The sequence below is a fragment of the Alligator sinensis genome, unplaced genomic scaffold, assembly GCF_000455745.1.
Source record: "Alligator sinensis unplaced genomic scaffold, ASM45574v1 scaffold321_1, whole genome shotgun sequence".
NCBI classification, from domain to species: domain Eukaryota; kingdom Metazoa; phylum Chordata; order Crocodylia; family Alligatoridae; genus Alligator; species Alligator sinensis.
In genome coordinates, this window is record NW_005841969.1 from 1,102,672 (window position 1) to 1,117,899 (window position 15,228).

The window sequence follows — 15,228 nt, forward strand, 5'->3', positions numbered from 1 at the left end:
TCTGAAAAAGTGTTGTGTAGACATAAACCATATAGAAAACAATACTTCATCCCTATATCCTCATCTCATCCCACAACTTATAGTTTAAGTTTAACTCTGAAAAACTTGATTAGTGTGATTGAACAGCTTAGGGCACTGGAGTTACTTCACAGGGTAGCAGACATAGACAATTTCATGAAATTTAGAATGATAGTCATTATGGCACCTGTTGTTGGTTCTGGTCTACTTTTATTTGTGTAAGAGAAGGATGGTGTGCATGTGTACATGCACATATTTGTGAAGAATTTCTTCAGGAAGAGCCCCCAGTTTCTTAGTTCAGGTTCTGTTCTTGACTTGAAGTTCCTTATCACAGTTATTCTGTAATTTCAGGTAAGATTTATCCCTTTGATCAGTTTAGTTGAGCTATTGAGGAGACAAGACTGACAAATAAATTTGTCATAAGCCTTCATGTAAGTTACATGAACATCTCTGATATGGTTAATGCTTTATAGCCATTACTTGAGTTTGTAGGGTGGGTGTAGCCTCTCTGTCTTGGAATTCCTTACCTGATCCTCCATTCGGACAGAATAGTTCTAAGGACGTTTCCTTTACATACTTCTCTAAAATGTTCTACCCTTTCCTCTGCATGCTGACTTATCATTCAGTTGTTTATAGGTATCATTAGCTTTCTCATTTTTTTTATTCACTCACTATCTCAAGCACCCTTGCTCTCAGAAACACGCAAAGCCAATGTTCTTGTGACAGGTGGGCAGCACTTCTTGTGCAAATGAATTCATTTGCATGTGAATGTGTTAATTTGCACACAAATACCTGCATTCAGATGAATAAAAGGCTTTTATCCAGTTGTGACACTTGGGCAAACAAAAACAGGGTTCATGAATGTATAGAGAAAATGGGGGAAAGGTTATGTCTTCCTGAGAACTGGAATTTTGTTAATATGTTCATGAATAACTTTTAAGTCCATTAACTCTCTTAGAAAGCTGCAGGTTGTAGACTTGTAATCTCTTTGGGATAGGATCTGCCTTTTCACTATGTGTATGTACTGTTCCTGGCAGACTAGGTCCCAAATCCCTAACTGAAGCCACTAGGAATAGCTGCAATATACAAATTTAGTATATTAAAATTTCACTTGACCAGAATGAAACAATTTCCATTTAGGCAAATAGAAGAGGCCCAGAAACCTTTAAAATAATTATGAGAGATGTACTGAATCACTGTAGTGAAGCCTGTACAGCAGTGGGCTTATCTGTCAAAAATGTCCCATTTCATGGGCAGAGGCCTCATTTATAGAGCTTCTGTAGGTTGGATGATGATTACATAGATGTCCACAAAACTTCCATAAGCATCTAAGGAGCCTCCTTTGGTTTGATAATGTTGTTTTGTGCCATAGAGTTCTCTGGGTCATCATTACCATATAAAATATTCTACCTCCCTACACAATAAGAGTCAGTATGTGCATTATTTTTCTACAAGGAACTGCTAGTTCAGTTGTTAACATTTTAATGTATTATCACTCCAAATACTTCTAGTGTACCCATCGGCAAGGAATTAACAGGTGAAAAGAATCACTTGTTCAGTTGACATATTTCTGGATCTCTGAGGAAAAGAACGACACAGCAATGAGGTGTGCATTTCTTTACGTTTTGAAGCCTCCTTTTTTTTTAATTGGTGGAAGGCCAATGCAAAGAAATACATCCTTACCTATTTTTTTTTTTTAAAGAACGTGACTCAAATCTTATTTTACCCCCAGGAATCTTTTACAGATAAAATGTCTACCCTCACACCAGAGATTACTGTCTAAGGCTCCAAGATCCATAGCAAAGCTATGTCTGGAAGGATTCTGCAGTAAAATTGTACACAAAAAGAGGTTCATCCTTGAATTTAGGATTTTGCAGATTAAGAATAAGACTTTACTATTGTTCCAGTGTTGAACTGGGAAGCAACGGAGAGTAAGGAGAGAATGTATTACACTGTTATATCAACATGTTCCTGCATGTTCCAAGACTTCATGTTGGAATGACTGAAGGATGTACTCCTTTTTATTCTGAAGTAGGCGGCCTTGCGGTAGCACTGGGGTTGTGGACCTAGAATGTTTATCTATTATCTGGTTTCCTATAAACTGCAGTACGCTTATGTGTAACACCCATCCTTCAAACCTCGATTGGTTTAGGATTCAGAGTGATTTTATATTGGTCATCATAATTTAGTTTGTGATTATCATACCCAAAGTGTAGTTGGGATTATGACAGAATTCAGTAGAGATTCCGTTGTTGAAATAAAAAGAAATGCTTTGGATATGGAAGCCTTGCAGCAAGAGACTGTCAAAACAGGAGACAAATTGTAGAACAAGTCATTAGAAATGGTTTCACTTTTCACCCTGTTGAGTTTGGTGAGAGAGGAAACAACTCATCAGGTACAAAGTAATGTTCTGAGGTGACCAAAACCCAGTGAACTAATAAGATTTCCAATATTGAAATTTTTGCAAAAGCTGCTGTGAGAGAAGGCCTAGTAAAATGAATTTGTGTCCTTGCTTCGATGCATCAAACCCTCTCATAGGCACCTAGCAGCAGCACAGAGGAGCTCTAACACTTTTATAAATCCAACACGTTGACTGGATAATTTATAGTCATTACAGTCAATATGCGTTTCAAAAAAGCGAGAAAAGAATAGGACAGGGGTTATTCCTGGCCAGTGTTTGGAAAGATGAAATAGAAATAACAGGAAGATGTTTCACAGCTTTTTCAGAACCACAACTCAAAGGAATCATTACAAAGTGAAGAAGTAAAGGCCAGTGTCGCCGCCTTGCACAGAAGGATCTAAAAACTTTTTGTATTTTCTATCTCTGATTTCATTACTCCTAATAACTCGTTTCCTGATGGAAGGTAAAGAGGTACCTGAAATACAGATTCGAGTCCTTTTAGTTAAACCTTTATCTCTTTGTCATAGCGGGTTTTTTTTCTTCTGTAGTTCCATTCATCTGCTCTACTGGAACTTTCAGTCGCACTGTGTTAAAATATGGCTGTTCTAAGCTAATATGCATTAACTTTTTAGAAACTGTTTTATACATAACCTATTGTATTAATATAAAACGTTAAGGCCATTTTTTCGTTTCCTGGGAATGGCCCATTACATTGTGAGCAATCTACTTTTGCTTTTTTAAAAAAGACTTTGAACTCAATACAAAAGGAAAATATAATCATGTACAACTATAAAGACCGCTTTTTTTCCCTTTTGTGCAGTGTAACAGAGGTGGATGAGTAGCATGGTAATGAAGAGATGGACCGTCTTTATTAGCACGCTCAGTGAAAAGGTTCTTTTCAGAACTTCAACTTTTCTTATCTTCTTAGTTTTCATGGTATCTATTGGGACTCTTTCCTTTTCTTGACTTACTTTTAAATACAGCTAGCTGACTGGCAGAGCCAAGCCAGTTCATCCTTTTTCCAACAAGGGATAGACACACAAGGTCTAGTGACTTGGATGCTTCCATAAAAGTTTTCTTATATTTAGATGTATAATGCCACTGAATTTGACTGGGTACTGGTATTATATGTATTGTGTAGTAATTCTTTAATATCTATAACAACAAACCCAGTAATAGCTGCAGTAAGACATTTATACGGTAGTTAATGATGGCTAATGATATAGGAAGTTTTTGAATACTAAAATAAGACCAGTAATGCCACTTAACCTTCTGCCCTAGAAATTGTTTAATATGGCAGATTTGCTAAGGACTGTTTGATCCCTAGTCCTCTTCTGCAGTTTTCTCCTACAACCCTTTTGATATTTCTCTGCTCCTCCTCCATGCTCCTTATTTTTTTTCTGTGTTCCTCCCACCCTTTCTGCTTCTACATTCATTCTTTGTTACACAGGGAATTCACTTTTAATCTTTCTCATTTAAAAAAACCCACAACTTAAAAGGAAGTGATCATGTGATTTTTATGGGTCCCCTATAGGCAATTGAACAAAAGAAAAACATGCTTTCCAGTGCTTTCCACTTCCATTGTGATGCAGAGTAAAATATTCTACCATCACTACACTGAGCAGTACGGTAGGCCTTGCAAACAGGATCACTAAGGGATTAATTTTTTGGTGGTGGAAGATCTGCAGTCTCACTTTGATTATGAGTGTGTAGTTACTATATTATTATACATTATTATATTTATATTAATAATGTAAATATAACATTGTGGAATTGTGATGGGTTGTTTTGTAGGAGTACTCTTGTTACATTACTGGGGCAAAGTGAAAAGAATTTCCAGTTGAGAAGTGCTGTTATTCCTGACATGCCTTTAAGACTTTAGATGTCTTAGTTGACTGGGACCTTCTTGGAGATGGTGTCCTTGAAGCAAAGGCATATGAGTCTTATGTTGTTTAAAGCACGAAATAAAACTGCAAATAAAAAGCTATAGAGTGCCTTAAATGAAAACAGTGGTGTAGATATGGATCATATATGGGCTTGAATTTAGAGTCAACTTTGCTCAATAAGCTGTGGTTCTTAAAGTACTAAATACAATCAATTTTGTTTTAGGAATCCTGGACTCCAAAGAGGCTGTTTTCCTGACTTGTAAGATCCAACACAATATTGATATAGAGTCAGTATAGTCACATATTGTACTTTTGCTTATAAATAAAAGTTGACTGCCCTAACAGTGACACAAACTACTCAAAGAATTATGCCCCTAAAGTCAAAATCCATTGCTCATTTATAAAATCAACTATTATGCCAGAAATGTAAGTTTTTCTTCATGCATATGGAAGATTTCCCATGCTTGTAAGCCATTTGGTCAAGCTTTTGAGTATTTAAGTGCTTTAGGATCTTCTGAAGAAAACTTCTAACAGTATTATTACTGAAAATATCATTGGTTCCTTATGGATTACAGCAATGCTGCCTGGTGTTTTGCTAGTCAATATATAAAGAACCAAACTGAACTAGATAAAGGACAGCTAATGCTTTTTATTTTGCTTCATTATTATTTTTAACTCAAATTTGAGTATTTTACTTAACTATGTTGTATATAAATTATTTTTTTAGTAGAAACAAATGCCTGAAAAAAAGAAGCACTAGAAGGAGACATTTTTGTCAAATCTCCTGATTTATTTTTATTTTTTAGTAATATGCATGATGTAGAATGTTATTGTTTTAGGAGAATGACATGTAGCTAATGAACCCCTAAATTCTGTATTGTAAATATGCTGCAAATTGATTTTTGGGATATTTACATTCAGAACACATATAAAGAAAGTGCTTCTTTTTTCCTTGGCACCTTCAGTTATTTCTGAGTCGTCATAGTTGTAAAAATTATTCTGTACCTAAGACTGCTCAAGTAGTAACTGGCAGTAACAGGATATAACTTAAATACAAATGGAATATATGTGCATTGTAGCCTGACAGGCCATGACAGGCTGTAGCATAACCTTGTTTGCAAGATTACCAAAATCAACTCTTCCTGGTTCCAGTTTCCACTAATCATTCAAGTTATTTAAGAGCAAGTACATTTTTGTGATGGAGGAACTCTGATTTTCTGTGCAAGTGCATATTTTGTTTAAGGCATTACTAGCTATTACACAAACCTGGAATAATTTTATTTTGCTGACACTTTTTCCAGTATTATAAGATCTTCTATATGGCAGTTAGATGAATATATGTTTATGTGCATTGTGTTCTGGAATATCCATTTTTGTTAAGATGCAGGTGTGTTGAGGAACAGTTTTTAGGAATGCAATGGAAAATTCTGTAAGGTCTTTGTGCACAGAATTGCCTCAAGTCCATATGTTAGTAGATATAATTAAATAGATATTATTCTTTGGTAGGAGAAGGGTATGGAAAAGTTTTCACCATCCCTTCCAAATGCTATTGGGAAACCACTCTCTGAAAATTTACTTGGATATATCAAATCTTTCTCGATTTCACTATATTAGTTATATCCTTTGAGGCTTAAATTGTATGAATGCCTCTACAGGAATGACTGTCACCTTGTGCAGCCAGAAATGTAACCATCAGAATGTCAAAATACTGTGAAGTATAAGTACAGTAATCAAGTATATGAAGTTGGTTTAGTTATGCTCCTGTAAAGCTGGAGCAACGCAGTGATGAAACAGTCCTACTCTACAAAAAGTTGTAGTCTGTTTTGATAGACTTCTCATTATGGTCAACCCTGATACACTAGCTTGAGTTTAAAAGGAGTAACATCTTTGCTAGGTTCTAAGTTGTGTTATTAATGGCCTTAGCTAAGAATATTAAAAAACACCTTTTATTGTAAAAAGCAAGAAAAACCCTGGGACTTACGAGCTCCTGCAGTGGCCTTGAGGGTTTGGGGGGCCCCCACATGGCATGGGGCAGCAGGGATCACCCCCTGCTAGGCAGGAATGGTTAGTTGGGGGGTTGGGGGGGGGGGTGTTGTTTTTCTTAAAGGGCTGGAGCTGGGTTGGGTGGGGCAGCCATGGGGGGGGGAACTGGGGGAGCAGGGGGAGGTCAGGGGTCTTGTGCAGAGCCCCCCACACAGCAGGGGGCAGCAGGGATTGCCCCTCGCCCTGCAGTACCCAGTGAGTTGGAGCTTTTTTATTCAAAGAGCTGGGAGCTGGGGCAGGCAGGACAGCCATTGCTGGGGCTGGGAGAGAGGGCGGGGGGATGGGCCTGAGTGATTCAGAGATTCGGCAGCAGCTGAATCTCCAAATCAGATTTGGCTGAATCAATTTGGGACAGTGATTCGAATCACCAAATCAAATCACTGTCCCCTGAATTGACCGAATCTGAATCTGAAGTGAATACTAGCCACTTTGCACAGGCCTACTGGTTGCCAGTGTGGAAAATTCTCTGAAATAAAAATATTACTGGAAATATTATTATTCCATTAGCTAAATCCATGATACTCTCTCCTCTGGAATATTTTATTTACTTCAGAGATAGAATGTAACATGAAGTAAAAAATGTTACTACTGCCATGTGAAAACTTTGGAAAGACCAAAACTAATTTTACAGAAGACTGGAGGAGAGTAATATAATAGAGGTCTACAAAATAATGAATGGTTTTGAGACGGTAAATCAGTTGCTCCTAATTGCTTCTCATAGTAGAAAAATGAGGCATATGAGTGAAACTGTCAGGCACCACATTCAACCTTGATAAAAGAGAGTATTTTTCAGAAAGCATAATTAACCTGTATCCCTCATCATAAGATATTATTAAGGCTGAGAGCTCAATAGGAATAAAAAAGTATGATTTAATTTTATGGATAATGAGAGAGTCCCCAATTACTCATATGGAAAAAAATAAATAGAGGCACAAATCCTAACTGATGGGGCTAGGTTGAAGCTACTCTTTATGGACTGGCTATCTCTTGTTGTTTTCCCTTTCCCTTTTAAAGCATCTGGTACCACCTGCTGTCCAAGGCTGGATACCAGACTAGAGGGATCCCTGATCAGACTAACTATGGCAGCTCTTAAATTCTTCTTCTACAGAGACCATCAAGTTGTTTATTCAACACATTTGGTATTAACATTTCCTGTTGAGACTGAGGACAAACACAGACTTTCTCAGAAAATTTTTTAGTTTTAGAAATGGGTAACTCTACTACTTTTTTTCATGAGGTCACGAACTAACAATTTTCATTATTACCCAGATGAGCTGAATTTGGACCAGTCATATATTGGTAGCATGGTACATGACATTCCAATCTCAAAGATAAGTGGGGGAGTAAGGGGAGGGCATTTCTTATACTCCTGCGGGGAGCAAGTGACTGGACATGTCTACATGTATATTTAAGTGCGTCTAAACTTAATGCATCTTTGCTTAAGGTGCATTCAGGAACATGTCTACATGTAGACATGTTAATAAGCATTAAGGCCCCCTTAATTTAAGTCATGCAACTTTCTGTCTATATCATTTTGGGTAAATGCTGCATTACCCATTATCCTGGTTCTCTGGGTTTTGCTAACAGTTGGTATGATAGAAAGATCTTTTAGTACGCGCTAAAGAAAAAGAACCAGCCACTAAAACACTGGCAGTTAATGCATTAAATTTTTACATTGCATACCACAGAAAGTAGTACAGCAGATTGGGTGAGGGAAAAGGATTGGAGTGGCACTCAGGAAGGGTGTGGGGCATGCCTACGGAAAAGGTTGGTCCCCACTGAAGTAAAGTATGTTTCAGTGGGTGCCTCTATATGATATGTTTACAGTGCAGTAGACTAATTAGCTGCACAGTAAACATTGTATTTCTACACATGTGCCCCTATTAAACTGGAATAAACTAATTTATTCTTAGTAAATAAATACAAGTACTATCCTGCTGCGGGGTAAAAAACTCCACAGCAGCACGTGTGCAGATGCTGCCCTGGCTGGCTGGGACATGAGCGTGAGTTAGTGCGGGGGCTGCCTGCTTGTTAGCCTGTGCACTAAAGCACCATTGTGCCCCAGCCAGCCCCTCTGCAGCACATTGAGGTTGGGTGCGATAAGCACTGGAGTTTATTGCAGTGCATTACTATGCATGTGTAGACATGCTCAATGTTTCCTTTTCTGACCTTGAGTTTCCTTGAGGTCATAGGGTATGGAAGGAGCTCAGCACTTCTGAAGATCAGAACCTTGAAAATGATGTGTGTCATATTAGAAAGAACTTTCCAAACAATAGCTGCACATGTTCCAACAAAAGCACATTCCACATCATGTCTCCTTTTGCTACTTAACTTCCATCTTATTAGTCTTGTTGCATTATAAAGATTGCTGATAAAACTTAACATATCCCTGCCCTTTCCTCAGGGCCAGGTGGCCAGTGGCAAGGCATAGGGGGTGCATCCACCAAGGAAAGGCGCTGTTGACAGTGTTGGTGGCACTTGCAAGTGGTCATCACTTGCCACCCCTGCTGCCGACACTGCCAGTGGTGTCTGCGGGTGATCATTGATGGCCGCTGACAACACTGCTGGTGGCGTCTGCGGGTGGTCACTGACTCCTGGTCAGCACTTGCCACCTCCCTTCCCCCCCCCCCCCCCCCCCGCCCACCCCCCCACCCCCCGCAACATTGGTGGGAGCTCTCCCGCTTACCATCGCCATGCTCCCGCTGCCGCACTCCCACTGGCGCCAGCACCGCCATGTCCCCCAGCCATAGGGGGCATGAATTGTTCATGCAGGTGGCAGACTTCCCTTCCTTCTACTGAATGGTTTTTGACTAGTGCAACATCCTTGTCTTTTTCCCTTTACGTGAAAATTAGAAGATTAAGAGGTAACTTGATTCAAATCTATAAGAACCTCTATGAAGATTACTGATAGTAGAAGACTTCTTAATCTAGCATATGGAGGCATAACAATGTCCAGAAGCCGGAGGCAGAACTAGATAAATTCAGACTGGGACAGACATTCAAAAAGCCTGACCCTGAATTGAGTCAATCTTTGCAGGTTGGTTTAACCTCGCTAAGCTGAACTGGTTTGAAACTAGACAGACATTCTCTCTAGACTGAGGAAATTGAGGCACATGCCTTCAGTGGCTCAGGCTAGAAGTTGGGGGGTGCTAAAGCAGCCCTCCCTTCCCTTCTGCAGGGAGCTGAGCTGAAGGGGGTGTGGCTGGGTCCTGGCTAGACTCTCTCATTAAGGAGGTCTGCCTGCATGGGCCCAGGCTTTTCCTCAGTGGCTGCTCAAGGGGCAGGAGTGTTGCCAGCCCTGGGCTAGTACTCTGAGGCAAAGGGGAGGAGGGGGGTGCAGTGTATGCATCTGTTGATGATATAGAGCTTTTCAATCTCCCTCCCTGCTTCATCATACTGTCTCCAGCAAATTGACAGGTAAGCAAGACAAGGACTGCTAGTGATAACAGTCTTTATCACCTGATTAGCAAAAAGTAGCCTCTTTCCATTACTTCAAATGTCTTAAACAGCTTACCAGATGACCTGTTGATTAGCTCCAAGCAGCCCTAAGCAATCACTGTTCTGTCTGCCTGCCCCAGTGAAATTGGAGAGAGACACATACACAAACACCTCTCAGCATTAGTTAGTATACCACATGTCTAGGGTCTGTGGGGCTGGGGTCCATGCTGTGGGAGATGGGAGTGGGGGATTTCCTCCTTAAGCAATGAGGCGGGGGGAGAGCAGGGGGAAGCCAGGCAGACCCTGCTGTGTCTGCAGTCTCTGCTGGAACCTTACACAGCATTAGCTAGCATAACACATGCTGGCTATAGTCCATGCTGTGTCAGAGAGGAGGAAGGGATCCCTGCTTAAGCAGTGAGTGGTGAGGGGGTGGGAGGAGTGGGGCAGGAGAAGCCAGCAGACCATGCTGTGCTTGCAGTCTCTGCTGGAGCTCTGGTCAGGGAGCAGAGGAGAGAGGCCAGCTCTGCTGTGGAGCAGAGAGCTCCGCCCAGCCCAGAGAGCATGCCAGGATGCTGGGGGACTCTGGTTTAACTTAAACCAGGAGGGGGTCTGGGACAGATATTGCATAAACCGGTTTGAGCCAAATCAATTAAGTCTGATACTACATTCAACCAGCTTTACCTCAAACTAATTTCAGCCATTTTCAAACTGGTTTATGTGCACTGAACATCTGTTCTGTTACAGGTTTAAACCAGTTTTTGATCACTTGAACTGGTTTATGTGTAGTGTCTGTCCCTAGCCCAAATGGAGTGCAAATGTGAACAATGAGGGCAGTTCACCATTTGGAGCCTGTGCTTTTCCAAGCTGAAGAGTCCCATGGCTCTCAGCCTCTCTTCATAAGGACTGCTTTCCTGACCTCTGATCATGCGCATGGCTCTCCTCTGCACCCTCTCAAGCGTCTCCACATTCTTTTTGAATTGTGGAGCCCAAAACTGGATACAGTACTCCAGCTGTGGCCTTACCAAGACCTTCCCCGGGATAGAGGTCAGGCTGATGGTCCTATAGTTTGCTGGATCCAATTTCCTCCCTTTCTTGAAGATAGGCACCACATTGGCCTTCTTCTAATCATTGGGAACTTCACCAGTGCCAGGAGTTCTCAAAGATCCAAGCCAGGGGCTGGGCTATGATGCTCGCCAGCTCCCTGAGTACCCTGGGGTGTAAACTGTCAGGGCCGGCTGACTTGAAGGTGTCCAGCTTCTCAAGGTGTTCCTTCATGAGGTCAGCATTGATGGAGGGTAAGGAATCTCCTTCACCCAGGTCTCCCTTTCCTGTAGTGGGCAGGGGTGTCCCATGGGACTGATGAAAGACAGATGCAAATTCCCCATTTAGCAAGTTGGCTTTTTCCTGGGCATCGGTTGTCAGTTGTCCCATATGGTTTAGCAGGGGTCCAATGTTGCCCTTGCTTTTCCTCCAGCTCCCCACATATCTAAAAAAGGACTTTTTATTGTCCTTGATATTTGTAGCGAGCTGGAGTTCTGTCACAGCCTTGGCTTTTCTGGTTTGCTCCCTGCAGGTCTGGACCAGCGCAGAGTATTCCTCCTTGGAGGTGGATCCAGTCCTCTATCCTTTGTAGTTCTGTCTGTTAACTCAAATGATGTTGTAATTGTCTTACTCCCATCCATCCCTCTTTAAATTAAATAGATATAGTAGAATATATTGAAAACCTGAGTAGCTGAAAACCTTTGCTCTCTAAACATTCCTTTTGAGTAAGCATGAATCTCTGATATGTCCACACACATTAGTAGCAAACCCATAACTAAATTAACTCAGCACCAATTCTTGTTGATGATCTACTTAAAGACAGATAAAGCACTTATAACCTGACAGCTAAAACATTTGGGTTACAATAATGCTCTTTAAAGTTTAGCTAAACTGAATGACTGGGTTGCACTGGATATGAACAAGAGCAGGTTAAGAACAACTTTGTTTGTTCAGGAAAGTTTAGAGGCAGTTGTGCTATTTGTTTTGTTACAGTGAATTTGCCTCTATTATACACTGAAAAATATACTTTCCCAGGACAAATGTCATTTTGAAACCAAGATACTGGTTATTTTTAAAATAGAACCCCCCCCCCCCCCCCCCCAAACACCCCAACACACACACACACACACACACACACTCACACACACACACACACACACACCCCTCTAATTTTAACTCAAAGCATTGAGGAATGTGAGCAATACTGCACATAAACTGCCAAGAGATTTCAGCTGCCATTTTTTGTCCTAGTCAAAGCAATTAATCCAGAAGTTAAAATCCTATATTAATGGCTGGACTTGGCAGTCAGCACATAGTATGTAGAACAAAATATGATAGGTTTGAGAGATTTAAATTTGCTTGCATATGATTTGAAAATTATTTATATAAGACATAAATCTTTAATTTGCATTCCATTATATTAGAATAGATAATTTTGTAGATTACTGAACTAGCACAAATCTAGATGTCTTGTAGGGCAATCCTAGGAGCTACACTCATATTTCAGTGGGAATTAGATGCTCTGTTTTATGTTATCATGTCTAGGTTTTTGTGTGTTAACCGATCATCTTTGCAGTATCTGCTCAGCAGTTCAGTATACTTTATTTTAAATGAAGAAGTTGATAGTAGTTTTGTTAAATTGTAAATTAATCTAAATTTTAAAGACTCTGTGAACTCTAGCACCCTTAACTGGATTTAAACAAAAATCTAGAATTGATGCCATTTATTTGTAGGTTTCCCTTTCCCTCTTTATATAATATGATTTTTATTATATTTTTACATTACATACTCAAGTTACAATTGTATTAAATTCTTGGTTCAGAGTAAACTAGGACTGCACAGAAATACTTTTATCTATTAAAATATTGTAAAAATGATTACTGATTTTAAAAATAAACACAACAATTGTAGGTTTAAAGTAATCTGAGCATGTTCCTTAGATGTGTGCATTTCAGGGGTGTTTGGATGTAAAATGTGTGTGGTTAGCTCAGAAGAATCTTCAGAGAGCTTATTAAAGGAACTGCAAAATAAATATTTGTGATTTTGTTCCCTCCCTTTCTGAAATCAGTAAGAAAGTTTCCATTAACTACAGAATTGGACTGGGCCCATAAAATTCCAGTCCTGCAAGCTGCTTTTCACAGGCAGATATTGAAACTTGTATGGGTCACAGATGAAATCCATGAGACTCCAAATTGGCACGAATGCCCACCACCTCCCTGATTACTGTCAGGGCCAGAGTTTGAAAAGAGATTATCCTACTGTGATACCATATGAAGGCCGCCTTCTTAAGATTTTTAAGAGCTTGCTTGCTAAATTTCAGACTGACAGCATCTGAATTCTGATCCACGTTGAAAATAAAACTTAACATTGCACTGCATTTAAAATGTTTGTTCTAAAGATGTTTGAGACATTCCCAAGCTATTACTAGAAGCACAGGAGAGAATATCAAAGTGCTTCTTGGTTTATTTTCTGCTTTTAGTTCTAGTATGTTACTAAGCAGCAAAACCAGACAAAAGGATGAATTATCCTCAAAATATCTAGATATCAACTTGAGAAGGTTTTTCCAAGCAGAGCAGACAAGGTGACTCCAGGGCACATAGTTGAACCTTTTAGTATTCCCTGGGGAGGCACTTGCCTGCCCATCAATTTTTCTTCTCTACACTTCTGATTCTAAGCAGTGCAATCATTTTCAGGCATTTAGCAGCATTTTCCTGTGTATTTCTATTGCTTTCATGAAAATATACTTTTTATATAGTTTAAAGGGAATTTTAAAGCCTGTGCATTTGCTGTTTGTAATAAATGTAATGCAGAGAGAGAATATTTCCTCAGTATCAAGGAATTCATAATACTTTTCCCCACAAATCCTGATTGCTGACAATGTGACATTTGACAGTTTATTCAGAATTTCTAATCGGTGAGTAAAATTTAACGCAAACATTGATTTGGCATTTAATAAGTCTCCCACACCCTTAGAGCAGCAGAAGTGATTTGAGAAGGACACAAGATATATTTATTATTGTTACCTCTTTTGGACACAAGTGGTCCTCCAAAGGTTGTTTCTGTTTGGAGAAGAAACTGATCACAGAGTCAGTATCTTTGTTGCAATCCTGGTTTATTTTAAAAGGCTGTATCAGATCCTTGCACACAGAAAAAATCAAAGCTACAGGAGATAATTTTTACACACTTCTCCCATGATTATTTCAGCTGGCTCTTAGCTCCAAAAGTGTGCTCCTTATATTTTGTTCAGTCTGGGCCATGCCTCTGGTCCTTGGCCATGATGTGTCTTATGCTTTGTCACTGCTTCTGTCTGCTTCTCTGGTACTTCTGGCACAAAGATCACAGAGATTCTTCCCAATGTGGCATTTCTGGCCATGAGCCCCATGCTCAAGGAGAGATTTCAGGGATTGGTCCTACCTCCTGAGATTAGTTTTCTGTCTCAGTATCACAAATACTCCTCATTCAGACTCCAGGGCTTGTCCCTAGAACAGAAAAAATATTTTGATTCCTGATCTTAACCTGCTCTTCTCCTTCTTCCTCTCCTTTTTCCACCCTCCCCAATAAGGAAGTTGTCCCTCCTTCAGCACCATTGATGGTTAATTCAGGACCTCATGAAGTGTGTTTTAATGGAGAAGGCTGAAGAGTCAACACAAAGCTTGTAGAAACTTTGCAATGATCTGTTACTAGCAAGTTCACCCTCTATGTAAGAAAGGCAATAATTGATCTAACCAGAATTGTATGGTGCTTGATAGCCCCCTCTGCCTGATTACAAATAGTTGGTAAGTGATATCTGGAGTCTCTGGCCCACCTGGAGGTAGGTCTTACAGTTCTATATAAGTGGAGGGCTGCACTAATTACCTCCACAGTGGCATAATGTTTGGAGCTCCCAGATGGATGTCCTTCAGGGGCATGTCCAGATAAGCGTGCATGTGTTCCCTGGTGACAAAAAGCAATGGCACATAGTTGTGCTGCTGCTGCTTGTCCCTGGGGAATACCTGTGCACATGCACTCTGGCACATGGCAAGTCCCCTAGGTGGGATAGGGAAGGCTGGCACCAGCATCTGGTTTAGCCCCAACAGCCTTACTTGGGTTCCTGGCCAGGGGGGGAGAGAGGTGCATCCTGTGGCTCCGGCAGCAGCCTGGCTGTAGCCAACCAGGCTCTGGTTTTGGGCAGCACATGCTCTTGGCACATGCACAGCCTTGCTTTTTTCAGGTGCTGGGTTTTTTTGGCATTGGGATCTTCTGGTGTCAAACCCCCCACACCATGCTGCAAATAAGCACTGTGGTGAGTGCACATGCATGCTTGTTTGGACATGGACATGCCCCAGGTGCCTGGCACACTGACATTACAAAGAAAGGCCACCAAATTTGCTTGGGCCCTAATCACTGCTGGTGGATCCATTA

General features: G+C 40.5%; 1 long non-coding RNA gene across 1 annotated transcript; it reads left to right on the forward strand.

Moving 5' to 3' along the window:
* The first annotated feature begins 3,242 nt into the window (after positions 1 to 3,242).
* On the forward strand, positions 3,243 to 4,642 carry LOC102385343. Its single transcript, XR_323464.1, has 3 exons — positions 3,243 to 3,310; positions 3,954 to 4,048; positions 4,529 to 4,642. It is a non-coding gene; the product is annotated as an uncharacterized LOC102385343 (long non-coding RNA).
* Positions 4,643 to 15,228: the final 10,586 nt, after the last annotated feature.